The 13,011-nt window shown below is 58.2% G+C and overlaps 1 protein-coding gene across 9 annotated transcripts in view; it reads right to left on the bottom strand.

The window, feature by feature from the left end:
* ITPR1 (inositol 1,4,5-trisphosphate receptor type 1) overlaps positions 1 to 12,413 on the bottom strand; it is a 137,195-nt gene extending 124,782 nt beyond the window's left edge. For 4 of the 9 annotated variants that reach the window (XM_036432132.2, XM_045579513.1, XM_036432127.2 and 1 more), the window contains exons 1-2: positions 12,260 to 12,413; positions 11,404 to 11,478 (exon numbers count right to left, since the gene is read on the bottom strand). The gene's annotated coding sequence lies outside the window, so the exon portion shown is untranslated. The remainder of the gene's footprint in view (positions 1 to 11,403; positions 11,479 to 12,259) is intronic. The other 5 variants (XM_036432130.2, XM_036432128.2, XM_036432129.2 and 2 more) reach the window with 2 other exon arrangements.
* Positions 12,414 to 13,011: the final 598 nt, after the last annotated feature.

Here is a 13,011-nt window from a genome sequence, read left to right as displayed (position 1 = left end):
GATTCCCGGTCAGGACACATGCCAGGTGGCGGGTTCCATCCCCAGGAGGGGGCATGCAGGAGGCAGCCAATCAATGGTTCTCTCTCATCATTGATGTTTCTCTCTCTCTCCCCATCTCCCTTCCTCTCTGAATCAATAAAAATATATCTTTTAAAAATGGTTTTTAGAAGAATCACATCAAAAGCCTTCCTTTAAAGAGAGCAAGGCTGGGCCTGGAGTCTTAAAAGCGCCCGGAGAGCCGAGAGCCGGAGGGAGCCGTCCGCAGCAGCCTGGCAGGGCCTCGGGGCCAGCGCCGTCACCAGTACCAGAGGCACCACTTTGCTTTGAGGTCAGCAGCCCCCCGCGGGCGGCGCCTGGCAGACCACAGGCCTTTCGGAGAGAAAATGGGAGTGTGCCCAGAAAAAGGGAGAGCTGCTGGCCCCCTCAGGCTCCCGGCCAGGCCGAGGCCACGCCCTCCGCAGCACGGCCGCCAGGCCCGGGTACATATATGGTCATGTGGCTGCAGACAGAGCCCCCAGCCTCCTGCACTGACCCTTCCAGCCCAGGGAACGGCCCCGTGCAGGGCTCGGCTCTGCCACCGGGCACGCACATGGTTAACTCCGGGACTGCCTCTGAGCAGAGACTCGAAGATTCCGTCTTTATTTGCGAGGAGGAGGAGCTGCAGGGTTCTGAGCGGGACACCGGCCGGCCTCCACCTTAACGAGGAGCCTCCTTGTCCTTCAGCGGCCAATCGGACCGTCCCCAGACACCCAGCGAGCCCATCCAGAGATAATTCATTCTCCTGCAGCAGCACTTCCCTCGGAGCCTAGAAAGTCACATTCTGCTTTCGTTTTCGGCCAGTCGGTCCCTAAGGACACGGCCAGGAGGCTTTGGGGCTGCTGCTCGTCAGAGACCCAGGAGCTAAACACACGAAAAGATACCCCCGCTGGCCTCGTCACAGACACGGCCGCTAAGTCACCCGTCTCTGAAGCAGGCACCGCGCCCGCAGTTCCTTCTCAGAGTTCCTTCTCCTGCTCTCCGTGCCCCCTGCTCCTCAAGTTCGTCAGAAACCTGACGCTGGCGGGCAGGGATCACTGAGCCCACACCCCTCCTTTTATAGGTAGGAAAGCAAACAAGACAAAAACAAACTCCGAGTGGTTCCTTGGAGGCCACACAGCCAATTAGTGGCCAGAGTTCGGCCACAGGCATTCCAGAAAGCATGGCGGAGGCCTGGGGCCGGGAGGCAGGCAGGGTGATGATTAAAAAGTGCAGGTCAGGCAGCCTGAGGGTGCCCCTCTGCCCGCAGCCCGAACCACAGAAACCAAACAAACACTCTGGGAAACGAGCACAGCCAGTTAGGTCGCCGTCCCTGGGCGAGCAGAGCCTCCCAGTGTGGGAGACACTGCAGAGGCCTTCCCCACCTCAGGGCCCTGACACCCGGGGTGCATCAGGCTTTGCGGTGGGGACACGTCCTGTGTTGCTGGAGGTTCAGGGGCATCCCTGGCCTCTGCCCACGAGAGGCCCGGAGCACCCTCTCCCCTCAGTTGTGACAACAGGAAGGTCTCCAAGTACGGCCAAGGGTCCCCCTGGCGCTGAGAACCACTGTTCTGGGACATAGGTTTGCTGTTTTCATCTCCAAGACTCTGCAGCTCACTGGCCCGAGCCCACGTTCCCCACCTTCTCCCCAGAGGAGCGTACAGACGCACAGGTGTCCCACCTCCGCCTGCACCCAAGGGGCCGACCCCCGCTCAGGGGCCCCCACCCTGCGGTCAGGCCCCGCCTCACATGTACAGCCCGAGAGCAACCTTGGTTCACTACCTAACTCTCCCCTCCCTGCTCCCCGCCCCCCGTTAGCCACCAGCAGGCTCCCAGCCCCATGCCCGTCGGAGAGCAACAGCTCCAAAGCCACTGGTGCACACATTTCTACACGGACCCCCAGCTCTCCACGCCCCCAGCTCTCCACGGCCCCCCGGCCCTCCACGAGCCCACCTAGCCCTCCACGGCCCCTCCCCCCAGCTCTCCACGGCCCCCCGGCCCTCCATGAGCCCACCTAGCCCTCCACGGCCCCTCCCCCCAGCTCTCCACAGGCCCCCTGGGCTCTCCAAGCCCCCTACCCCAGCTCTCCACGGCCCCCCGGCCCTCCATGAGCCCACCTAGCCCTCCACGCACCACCACCCCCCGGCTCTCCACAGGCCCCCCGGGCTCTCCAGGGCAGAAGGGGTTTTTCAGAGCAATACTCCAGCCCAGTAAATATTTAATCATTAGGGGAATGACGCAAAAGAGTAGAGTCTTCGGAGAAGCAGCCTACAGCCTTCACAGGCAGACGGAACACATGGGTCAATGACTTCAGTGGACAAATACTTGGTGAGCACTTCCGATGTGGAGGCACGCTTGTGGTTAAAAGTGAGAAGGCCCACCAGGAAAATTGGTCTAACGTGCTACATAGTTTCCAATGACAAGAGATGTTCAAGCCCCAGGAAAGGTGCCCGGAGAGGCAGCCCTGGCTGGGGCTCCCAGGACTGGAGAGGGGCGGGGGAGAACACAGACGGCAGACAAGACGCGGGTGCGCGCCCGCCAAGGGCAGAAAGGAACGTCCCGGAGTCTCGGTGTTGTACCCGCTTTTTCTGCTCAGACACATGTGCACGGGTGCTTCTGAGCTGTTTTTGCAAAACAAAATCGCTTCCCAGTCAGAGCACCTCCTGAAATGCAAACAGACGCCGAGGAGCGTGGAGATGCATGTCCCCCACTTCCCGATGAGGACGCCGTGGCCGCAGGTTCTGCTGACTCGACGGGTCATTAAACTTACTCGAACGTCACTTCTGCCAAGAGTCCAGCAGCAGGTTTATCTCTGCGACTGCACAGCCTCCCCCTCTCCCCCCCACCCCCCCGAGTTTTCACGGGGAGCTCTTGGCCTCCGTCTACCTCTGTCTGAACGGCCAATAAAAGGTCCCCAATGTGAGCAAGTCAGAGTCCTGCCAGAAACCCCACCACACACACACACACACCCCCCGCCCCCAGGCGGGTGACTGAATCTGAGAGCGATGCCAGGGGAAGTACAAAGGTCAGTTTTCACAGGTGAGAGCCCGCCACCAAAACACAACGTCACCATAGAAACAGGAGAGCGGTGAGCAGGCCCAGGGCAGGCCTCTTCCCGCAGGTGTGCGAGTCCCCGGGGACCTTCCTGAACACGCAAGTTCTGACGCAGCGGAAGCCAGGATGCTGGTCTGGTGACCACAGGGTCACAGAGATGTGGAATACTGTTTCTTACACTTGGGACTGCAACCCCGTCAGAAACTTATAGCCCAGTGTTCTGTGTGCTCGTGTTTGTGTGTGTGTGTGTGTGTGTGTGTGTGTGTGTGCGTGCGCGCACGCCAAACACAGAGGGGATGAATGAGGATGTCTGTTGCAATGGACACAGTTCTTTTAAAGTAGCTGAGCAATATCCTTGGATATTTTCTACTCTAGTCTACTCCATTTAAAAAAATATTCCAGCCTGGCCGGTGTGGCTCAGTGGCTGAGCATCTGCCTGTGAACCAGGAGGTCAGGGTTGGATTCCCAGACAGGGCATGTGCCCAGGTGGCAGGCTTGATCCCCAGTAGGGAGCATGCAGGAGGCAGCTGATCCATGATTCTCTCTCCTCATTGATTTTCTCTCTCTCTCTCTCCCCCTCTTCCTTCTTCCCTGGAATCAATAAAAATATATTAAAAAATAAACCAATCAATGATCCACTGGCCAAGAGCCATGTAACCGATGCCACAGCCTCCTCCAGAATGGAGAAAACCCCGGATGGAGAACAAGAGCGACTTCCTGCCGGCCCAGGACACGCCTCGCCTTAGCTAAGACAGAGACCAAGCAAAGAGTCAGAGCACGCTGCTTGGGATTCCTTTATAAAGGCAGGGATGTGTGACTGCCTTTGGGAAAAGCTTTCATTTAAAATGTACAGGTTTTGCCGGCCAGTGTGGCTCAGTGCTGGAGCATGACACCATCTATGACCCAGGAGGTCATGGTTCGATTCCCAGTCAGGGCACATGCCCAGCTCCATCCCCATAGGGGGTGAGCAGGAGGCAGCAGATCCATGATTCTCTTTCATCATTGATATTCCTCTCTCTCTCTCTCTCTCTCTCTCTCTCTCCCTTCCTCTCTGAAATCAATAAAAATGTTTGTTTTTTTTAAAGTAATCACTTATAATGTATCAACCTTATTTGAATCCTAATTCACACTGGGAAATATGTATTATATAATACTAGAGGCCCAGGGCACAAAATTCATGCATGGGTGAGGGGGGTCCATCAGCCCAGTTTGCACCCTCTCCAATCTGGGACCCCTCGGGGGATGTCTGACTGCTGGTTAGACCTGATCCCGATTGCCCCTAACCACTCTGCCTGCCGGCCTGGTCGCCCCTAACCGTTCTCTCTTCTAACCTGGTTGCCCCTAACCTCCTCTGCCTCAGCCCCCACCACCATGGCTTTGTCCAGGATGTCCAGAATATGTCTGGTCTAATTAGCATATTACCATTTTATTAATATACAATAGATATGTACTTTTAAATATATAGGTCAAGGAAGTGAAAAGACAGATTCAACTTCTTTCCAGCTGAAGTCCTGTGAGTTCTTGAGGCGGGTGATTATGATTTAGAAAAGAATCCCAACAGGACAGAGACCTCCTAGCACACACATGAACGAGTACGCCTGGGATTTGCTTCCCAGTCACCCAAGATGAGAGCTGAGGACGCGGATGAAACAGGACTGGTCATGAACGAGCCGTGGAAGGCAGAAATGCGTAATGAGGGCTTCGCCATATACACCAGGATCTCGATGTTACAGACGTTCCAAATGTTCTATAGCAAAGTTGTTTTTTTGTGTGTTTTTTTTTAACATTTTAAAAACGTTTTTATAGACTTTAGAGACAGAGAGGAAGAGAGAGGGAGAGGGAGAGAAACATCAATGAGCAAGAACCACAGATAGGCTGCCTCATGCAAGTGCCCTGCTGGGGGCTCAAGCCTGACACCTGAGCTGTGCCCTGACGGGGAATGGAACCTGTGCCCTCATGGTGCATGGGACGATGCTCACCCAACGGAGCCACACCGGCCGGGGCGTAAAGGTTTTCTTTCTTTTTTAAAAAATATATTCTATTGATTTTTTACAGAGAGGATGGGAGAGGAATAGAGAGTTAGAAACATCAATGAGAGAGAAACATCGATCAGCTGCCTCATGCACAACCCCTACTGGGGCTGTGCCCGCAACCAAGGCACATGCCCTTGACCGGAATCGAACCTGGGACCCTTCAGTCCGCAGGCCGGCGCTCTATCCGCTGACTCACACCAGCCGGGCTAGTTTTTCTTTTAAGCGCAGGCCCTATCTACCCTTCGGCATTAGGTTACTTCAGAGAACAAGTGAGAAGTTCTGTATTAACGACTGCTGGGCTTTATCTCTGTCACAAGATGGCGGACACCTGACAGGGCTTTATCCTCCATTTCGCCTTCTTAAAACAGCAGCAGACACGGGATGAGGAAGCCGGGGCCTGTGACCGGAGGGCACCGAATGGCACGCTTGTCGGCCCTGTGATGCCGTCCACGCGTGCCATCACTCACCGGAAGCCCCCTCGCTCACCGGAAGCCCCCTCGCTCACGGGAGGCCCCCTCGCTCACCGGAAGCCCTCTCGCTCACCGGAAGCCCCATCACTCACCGGAAGCCCTCTCGCTCACCGGAAGCCCCATCACTCACCGGAAGCCCCCTCGCTCACCGGAAGCCCCCTCGCTCACGGGAGGCCCCCTCGCTCACCGGAAGTCCCCTCGCTCACAGGAGGCCCCCTCGCTCACGGGAGGCCCCCTCGCTCACCGGAAGTCCCCTCGCTCACAGGAGGCCCCATAGCTCACAGGAGGCCCCATAGCTCACCGGAAGCCCTCCGCTCACCGGAAGCCCCATCACTCACCGGAAGCCCCCTCGCTCACCGGAAGCCCCCTCGCTCACCGGAAGCCCCCTCGCTCACGGGAGGCCCCCTCGCTCACCGGAAGCCCTCTCGCTCACCGGAAGCCCCATCACTCACCGGAAGCCCCCTCGCTCACCGGAAGCCCCCTCGCTCACCGGAAGCCCCCTCGCTCACGGGAGGCCCCCTCGCTCACCGGAAGCCCCCTCGCTCACCGGAAGCCCCAGCAAAGACAGAGCCGCCTCTGGAGAAGCGAAGGCGCAGGCGTCCGCCTCTCAACAGGAGAGACATTCGAGATTCGGAGCAACAGGCCAGGGACCCGCGGGAGCGCGGCAGGCGCCCCTCTTCATGACATAGAAACCTACACACACGCGTGCACGTCCCGGTGGGGAGAGTCGGGGCCTCATCGCGGGCAGTGGGGTTGGGGGGACCGATGTGGCGGCTTAGCTTTGCCTCCTAAGGTCTCACTGCCTTTGGCTCGGAAAGCGACAGCGCGCTGCTGGTCTGTGTGTCCGTGCGAAAGCGGCCGCTTCGTCCTCAGAGAGAACCACGCGTCTGGAACATGGCGCCCCTGAGGGAGATGCTAGCTGGGGCGCTCTGGGTAGCTCCTTAGGGTAAGGAGAGACAGACAGACGGACACTGGGCGGTCTCCGGTGTGACCAGGAGGTCACAGCTCAACCCCAGTCAGAGCACGTGCCCGGGTTTCGGGCTCGATCCCCAGCAGGGGGCGTGCCGGAGGCAGAAGGCTGCTCTGAAGACAGGAATATCGCTGGGTCCCGAGGAGGCGCTGTCCAAACCCCTGTAGGTTCACCTATTCATCAAGGAGCAGTGGTCAGCAAACTCATCCGTCCACAGAGCCCAATATCAACAGGACAACGATGGAAATTGCTTTTGAGCCAAATTTTTTAAACGTAAACTTATTCTAACGCCACTTCTTCAACATAGACTCGCCCAGGCCAAAAACTGAATTCTACGCATGGGCCGTGAAGTTTCTTTTTCTTTTTCTTTTTTTTAAATATATTTTATTGATTTTTTTACAGAGAGGAAGGGAGAGAGATAGAGAGCTAGAAACGTCGATGAGGGAGAAACATCGACCAGCTGCCTCTTGCACACCCCGCTGGGGATGTGCCCGCAACCAAGGTACATGCCCCTGACCGGAATCGAACCCGGGACCTTTCAGTCCGCAGACCGACGCTCTACCACTGAGCCAAACCGGTTTCGGCAGGCCGCAAAGTTTCAATTGCACGTGGTATTTTATGGAAGAGCCACACTCAAGGGGCCAAAGAGCCGCATGTGGCTGGAGAGCCGCAGTTTGCCGACCACTGACTTAGCACAACACCCTCCCGACTCCCCCATGTGGTGCGTGTGTGGGGATGTCCTTCCTCTTGAAGGCGAACAATACCCACGGCACCTGTAAGGCCACGTTCACTTATCCCTTCACCTGCGTGGGCACTCGGGCGTCTCCACGTGTTGGCTGTTGTGAGCAGCGCGGCTTTGAAAATGAGTGCACGGATCCGCTCCAGTCCTCGCGAGCGGAAGTCTGGACCCTCTGGTCTCTCTGTGTTTAACGTGCGGAGGGGCCTCATGTTGCTTTCCGCCCACGGCTCCGCCTGCTCCTCCTCCTCCTCGCCTGCGCGTACCCTCCTGCCCCTCTCGCTCTGCTGCTTCCTCCCCGCAGCAGGGACACCTGTTCCCCCCCAGCACCTGCTCATCATGCTGCACGCACCCCCCCCCCCCCACACACACACCCAGGGAGCGGGCCTTGCACAGCGGGGTCCCCAGCACTTAGAACACACCGGGCACAGAGACAACCCTCAATGGAATCAACACCTAGACCCATGGTCGGCAAACCGGGGCTGGCGAGCCATGTGGCTCTTCCACACAACACCACGTGCGGGTGCGCACATACAGTGCGATTGAAACTTTGTGGCCCATGCACAGAAGTCGGTTTTCGGCCTGGGGAGGCTATTTTGAAGAAGTGGCGTTAGAAGAAGTTTAAAGTTTAAAACATTTGGCTCTCAAATGTCAATCGTGCTGTTGATATTTGGCTCTGTGGGAAAATGAGTTTGCCGACCGCTGGCCTAGATTGTGACCACTCTATAACAGGTATTAGGATTTCTTGAATAGACTGATCGCGCCCAATGCCTCCGCCCTGTCCAGCTCAGGCAAGAACCCGGGCAACCTGGCTCCCTCCGCGATGCGGCTCAGCAGGCCACGCGCTCCGTGTTTCTCTCCGGCTCACCAGCGTTCACCTCGGAGCCACAGACGCTCTGACGATCGGCAGGAAGAATAAAAGTCGTGTCCTGTCTCAGACTTCAACCCTTCCTCTGCTGACTTCACCGAAAGAGCCGACTCCACACACCAAAGGGAGCGGAGAAGTCGCAGGCCCTTCCAGCGCCTGAGAGCCTGTGAGCCATGTGTTCTGTGTTAGGAGATCAAACCGGCAGCAAACGAGACGGGACAGTGGCTTTTGTGCAGGCCCCTTAATGAGGGGGCCCGGGGCAGCGTGACCCAGAAACCCAACGCCAGGCCTACTGCTATTCCCTGCGGGGTGCTTTTCTGCTGTGCCCATGAGGTGTGTGCTGTTTCACATCGGTTTGCTGTTTTGTTGTTGTTAATCTTCACTCGAGGATTTTTTAAAATATATTTTATTAATTTTTTACAGAGAGGAAGGGAGAGGGATAGAAAGCTAGCTGCCTCCTGCACACACCCTACTGGGGATGTGCGTGCAACCAATATACATGCCCTTGACGGGAATCGAACCTGGGACCCTTCAGTCGGCAGGCCAACACTCTAATCACTGAGCTAAACCGGTTTCTGCCTGAGGATGTTTTTTAAATGGATTTTATTCTTTTTTTTTCTTTTCTTTTCTTTTTGGAGAATGGGAGGGAGGGGGAGAGACAGAGAGAGAGAGAAACATTGATGTGAGAGAGACACACTGATTGGTTGCCCTCGGCCGACTGGGGCTGGGGGTCAAGCCTGCCACCAAGATAGGTGCCCCAGACTGGTATCGAACCTACGAACCTTCAGTCAGAGGGCTGACACCCTAACTACTGAGCCAAACCGGCCAGGGCCGCATTGGCTTGCTTTTTAAGAGCTGCTCCTAAAGAAATCAGACCGTTTTCATGAGATCATTATAAATGAGCAAAAAAGCCATTCCGTCTTTTTCTCTGAAAGTCGGCTGGTTATGTGCCACTGGATTAGAAATTTCTCTCCTCTCTCTGTCTCACTTTCCTTCCCTCGTCTTCCTCCTTGGAGGATATTTTGAGGAACAAGGCACCCGACGTGCCTGGAGTTCACCTACTTCTCTCAGCAGCCAACCCCAGCTCCTGCCCCGACAGAGAAGACGCCCGCTCCCCGCCGAGGGACCCCTTTGCTGAAACGGGCAGCATCCTGTGGGCGCCAGCAGCGTCCTGGGCTCCGAGCAAGGCCAGGAGCAGTTCATTCAGAGCGTGACGCGCTCTCCCCACCCGACAGGCAGTCCTGCTCGGGGACTGCTCTGATGTGAATTATTCACAGAGCAGCCTGTGCTTTTAACACACGCGCAGAAGAAAGAAAAAAGGGTTCTGCTCAACCAGCCTAAGAGCAGACTGCAAGGAACATGAAAAGATTTTGTTCCTTTTGAGTGTCAACCTAGGAACCGGGTCGTCACGGTTCGATTCCCGGGCAGGCACAGGCCCAGGTTGCAGGCTCCATCCCCAGTGCGGGGAGAGCAGGAGACAGCCGATCAATGATTCTCTCTCATCATCTCATCGATGTTTCTGTCTCTCTACCTTCTGTCTGAAATCAATAATGTGTGTGTGCGTGTGCATGAATACATAGATATATTTAAACAAAAAAAGGTTTCCTATTCAGATAGGGACATGCCCGACTCCTTCCACCGGCTCCAAGGCCTGGATGGAGCCGATCAAGGTGGCGCTCCGGCAGGAGATGCCCCTGAGGCCGGGCTCAGACAACGTTCCCCAGGGTCCGGCTTCCTTTCCTCTCGTCCAGGCTGCCAGCACTCAGCTTCCCAAAGCGCCCCACACCCCTCCTCCAACGCCACCCTCTGCCGTCCCCACACCTGCGGCCACACCATCTCCTTCCTCCATCAGGGCACGGTGCCCATTCCCCCTGGGGGGCACAGAAGCAAGACTTGTTTCAGCAACAGCAATAACTTCATGGCGACTCCAAGCTTCTCCCTCCCGGCCCCCAACCGGGGTGGCCGTTAGGGCACAGGACAGCCGCCGCCTGCGGTTACGGTTATACCTGCCTCCCACACAATTCCACTCTCCGTGCCTCAGGTTCTCCACCTGTACCTGCACCCTGGGTTCTGTGACAGCCGGTCTGGGCCCGGCTGACTCGTACTTCACATGTGGGCACTGGGGTAGCAGCCAGCTGCAGGGGACTTGGGCCGGTCGCACGGGGTCTGCAGCTCATGTGGGGGCAGCGGGCGAGCTGACCCAGGCCTGGCCTCTGAGTGCCCTTGGAGCTCCCCGAAGGAACAGCCCTCACACATCCGAATGCTCCGCACCCGCGCCCCAGGATCTTATCAGCAGGAAACAAGAGCCCTGGACGACCATAATGAAGTGTCTGGCTTTTCTTTTCTAATTAGCAAAGCCCCAAGATTGTAGCCCAGGGAACAGCTAAATATTTAGAAAGTTAAAGAAGTTACTAAGTCCCAGCACACACCACTCCTGCCCCCCCCTTACCCTGCGGTTCACCCCGCTCCTGAGCATTTCACAAGGAAAAACTTGGACTGCAGCAATGGGGACCCGTGAAAACCTTTCTTGAAGTGCAGCCTGGCCATTTCAGGGGGTGGGGAGGGAGGTTTAGGAGCTGCTTGTTTACAGATAAAGGCGGCCCCCAGCTCCTACCCCACAGGCCCCTCACAGGGGGACCCTCAGATCCTGGACGTGCAGAGAGAGGGTTCATGCCCCAGGCTGGATGCCATCACCTCCTGCTTCAAGAACTAACTTCCCTTTTTTAAAGTTCTACCTCCTTCCATGCGGCGGCCGCCACTTTCAGTTCATGCAGTCCGGCCGCCCCTAACTGAGCACACGTTCACGGCGAGAAAAAAAGAAAGTGACTATTTTTGAACGAGAGGAGCCGTTCCTTTTTGCTTCCACGTCTTGGCAGCCTGAGGCACTGCATCCCTCAGGATTTAAGTCATCAGCACGCTGCCTGGCAAGTTGCATTCCCAGGCCACCAACGGACGGACAGACGCCCCTTCTATGCCCTCGGCCTACCCCTCCCCAGGATGGCCTTTGCCCTCCTCTCCTGGGCCTGCAGGCTGCTTCCATTCTGGGCCACGGCCAGAAGCTGGGGGCAGCCTGGCCCCCGGGAACCACCTGCGCCCCAAGCCCTCCCCAGGGCCAGGTCACGCCGTGGAGCTGGAGCCGCCTCCGAGTTTCCTTCTCCCTCCCCACCCCACCTCCACGGCTCCGTGGAGGGGACGGCAGGCGGGTGAGGCCGAGGCCCAGACGCATCATTGCCCGCAGCTTTCAGGCTCCCACTCACCTGACGCGGGTCAGGCACTCCGCCGCACAACACGTCCCGCCCGGGTGCGAGTCCGGCCGAGGTCAGCTCCTGGGGCTGAGAGAGAAGACTGCGTGAGACACAGCGGGGGTCCCTGGGGAGAAGCTCCACGTCCCCCTTCCACCTTCTGTAACCTCCTTCCTGAGACACCCCCCCCCCCAGTTGACAGGCCGGTGGGTGGGATCACGTGAGCCAAGAGTCCGGGTAACCTCGGTGCCCACTTCCAGGGTGCAGCCCACAAGCCAGGCTGGGCACCACCAAGCTGGCCCGCGCCGGGGCCGGGACTAAGGGAAGTGTGTGGCGGCTCCCACAGCACCGGGAGGCCGAGGGTCAGAAACCCGCATCCCCACGGGGCTTTGTCCCCACTTCCTCCCTCCCCGCTCCCCGTTTTATACCCCCCAACACACACACATACACACACATACACACACACACACAAGCACGCCTCTCCCAACTGTGCGGCTCAAGCGAGGGTTACGTTTCGAGAAAGATGGTTTCCTTGAGCGGACTCCACATATGACACCCCCACAACCACCGCCCGCCCGCCCCCCCGAAAAACAACCTATTTCCTGCAGCTGCTGCAACAGTTTCCAACTCCGGGGGGATGCCCTTCCAACCCAGACAGGGTCGCCCTCAAAGCGAGTCACTGGGGTCAAAATGTTTATAACCGCAAATGAACACCCCCCACCCCCCCCAAAAAAAAGGTCCGCAGTAAAAGAACCCGCAAATGCCTGCAAGTGCTTGCAAAGCCACCGAGCACTCCCAGAGCGGCGCAAAAACTTGTGCGTCCCGGGGACCGTCCAACTCCCCGCGCCCTCGGCCCGGCCCCAGCCGCTACCTTGCTGCCCGGGAAGCCACGCCGGTCTGGGGGCGCAGGGCGAGGAGCGGGGTCAGCAGCCGCCGGGTGATCCCATGCTCGCGAAGCGGGAGCTCGTTCCGTTAGGATAGAAGCGGAACACCCACACCTCCTCTCGGCGTGGCTTTCTCTCTCCACCCTCTCCCTGCCTCCTCCTCCTCCACCTCCTCCTCCTCCTTCTCTCCTCCCACCCGGCGGCGAGCCTGAGGAAGCGCCTCAGCAGCACAGCCACATGGTTACTGCACTTAGAAGTGGCTCCCCAGAGCCTTATATAGGCCGGGAGGCTCCCTGGGCAATGTAGTCCGAGGCCGGGGTCGCGGAGGCCCCGGGGCGATGGGGCGGACTACAAGCCCCAGAATCCCCGGCGCCGCGGGCGGGGCGGGGCGTCCTGTGGGGCGTCCAGGGTCCGCACTTGGGTCCTCGCCGGAGCCGGCGGGGTTTGGAGCCTGCCACCCGAAGCCAGCCCTGGAGGGCGCCCCCACCCTGTGGGGACCCTCCTCCGGCTGGCCCCTGGCCCGCGCTCCCAGGTGCCGCCGGGAGCGGGCCCCGGAGCGGCTCGGGTTTCTGCTCCGGGAAGTTTTGGCCGCCGGGAGCCCGCCCTCCCCGCACCGGGCGCGCGAGCCAAGAATGTCAGCAATCCAGGGCACAGGAACGCCAGTGTTTGCGGTCGGGGATTAAAGGCGCGAGGTTGTCTCTGTTTAATCAGCTCGGGTTTGCACGGAAAATGAAGTCCG

The sequence above is a fragment of the Pipistrellus kuhlii genome, unplaced genomic scaffold, assembly GCF_014108245.1.
Source record: "Pipistrellus kuhlii isolate mPipKuh1 unplaced genomic scaffold, mPipKuh1.p scaffold_m20_p_11, whole genome shotgun sequence".
Lineage (NCBI taxonomy): Eukaryota > Metazoa > Chordata > Mammalia > Chiroptera > Vespertilionidae > Pipistrellus > Pipistrellus kuhlii.
This window is presented reverse-complemented; position numbering and strand designations above follow the sequence as displayed.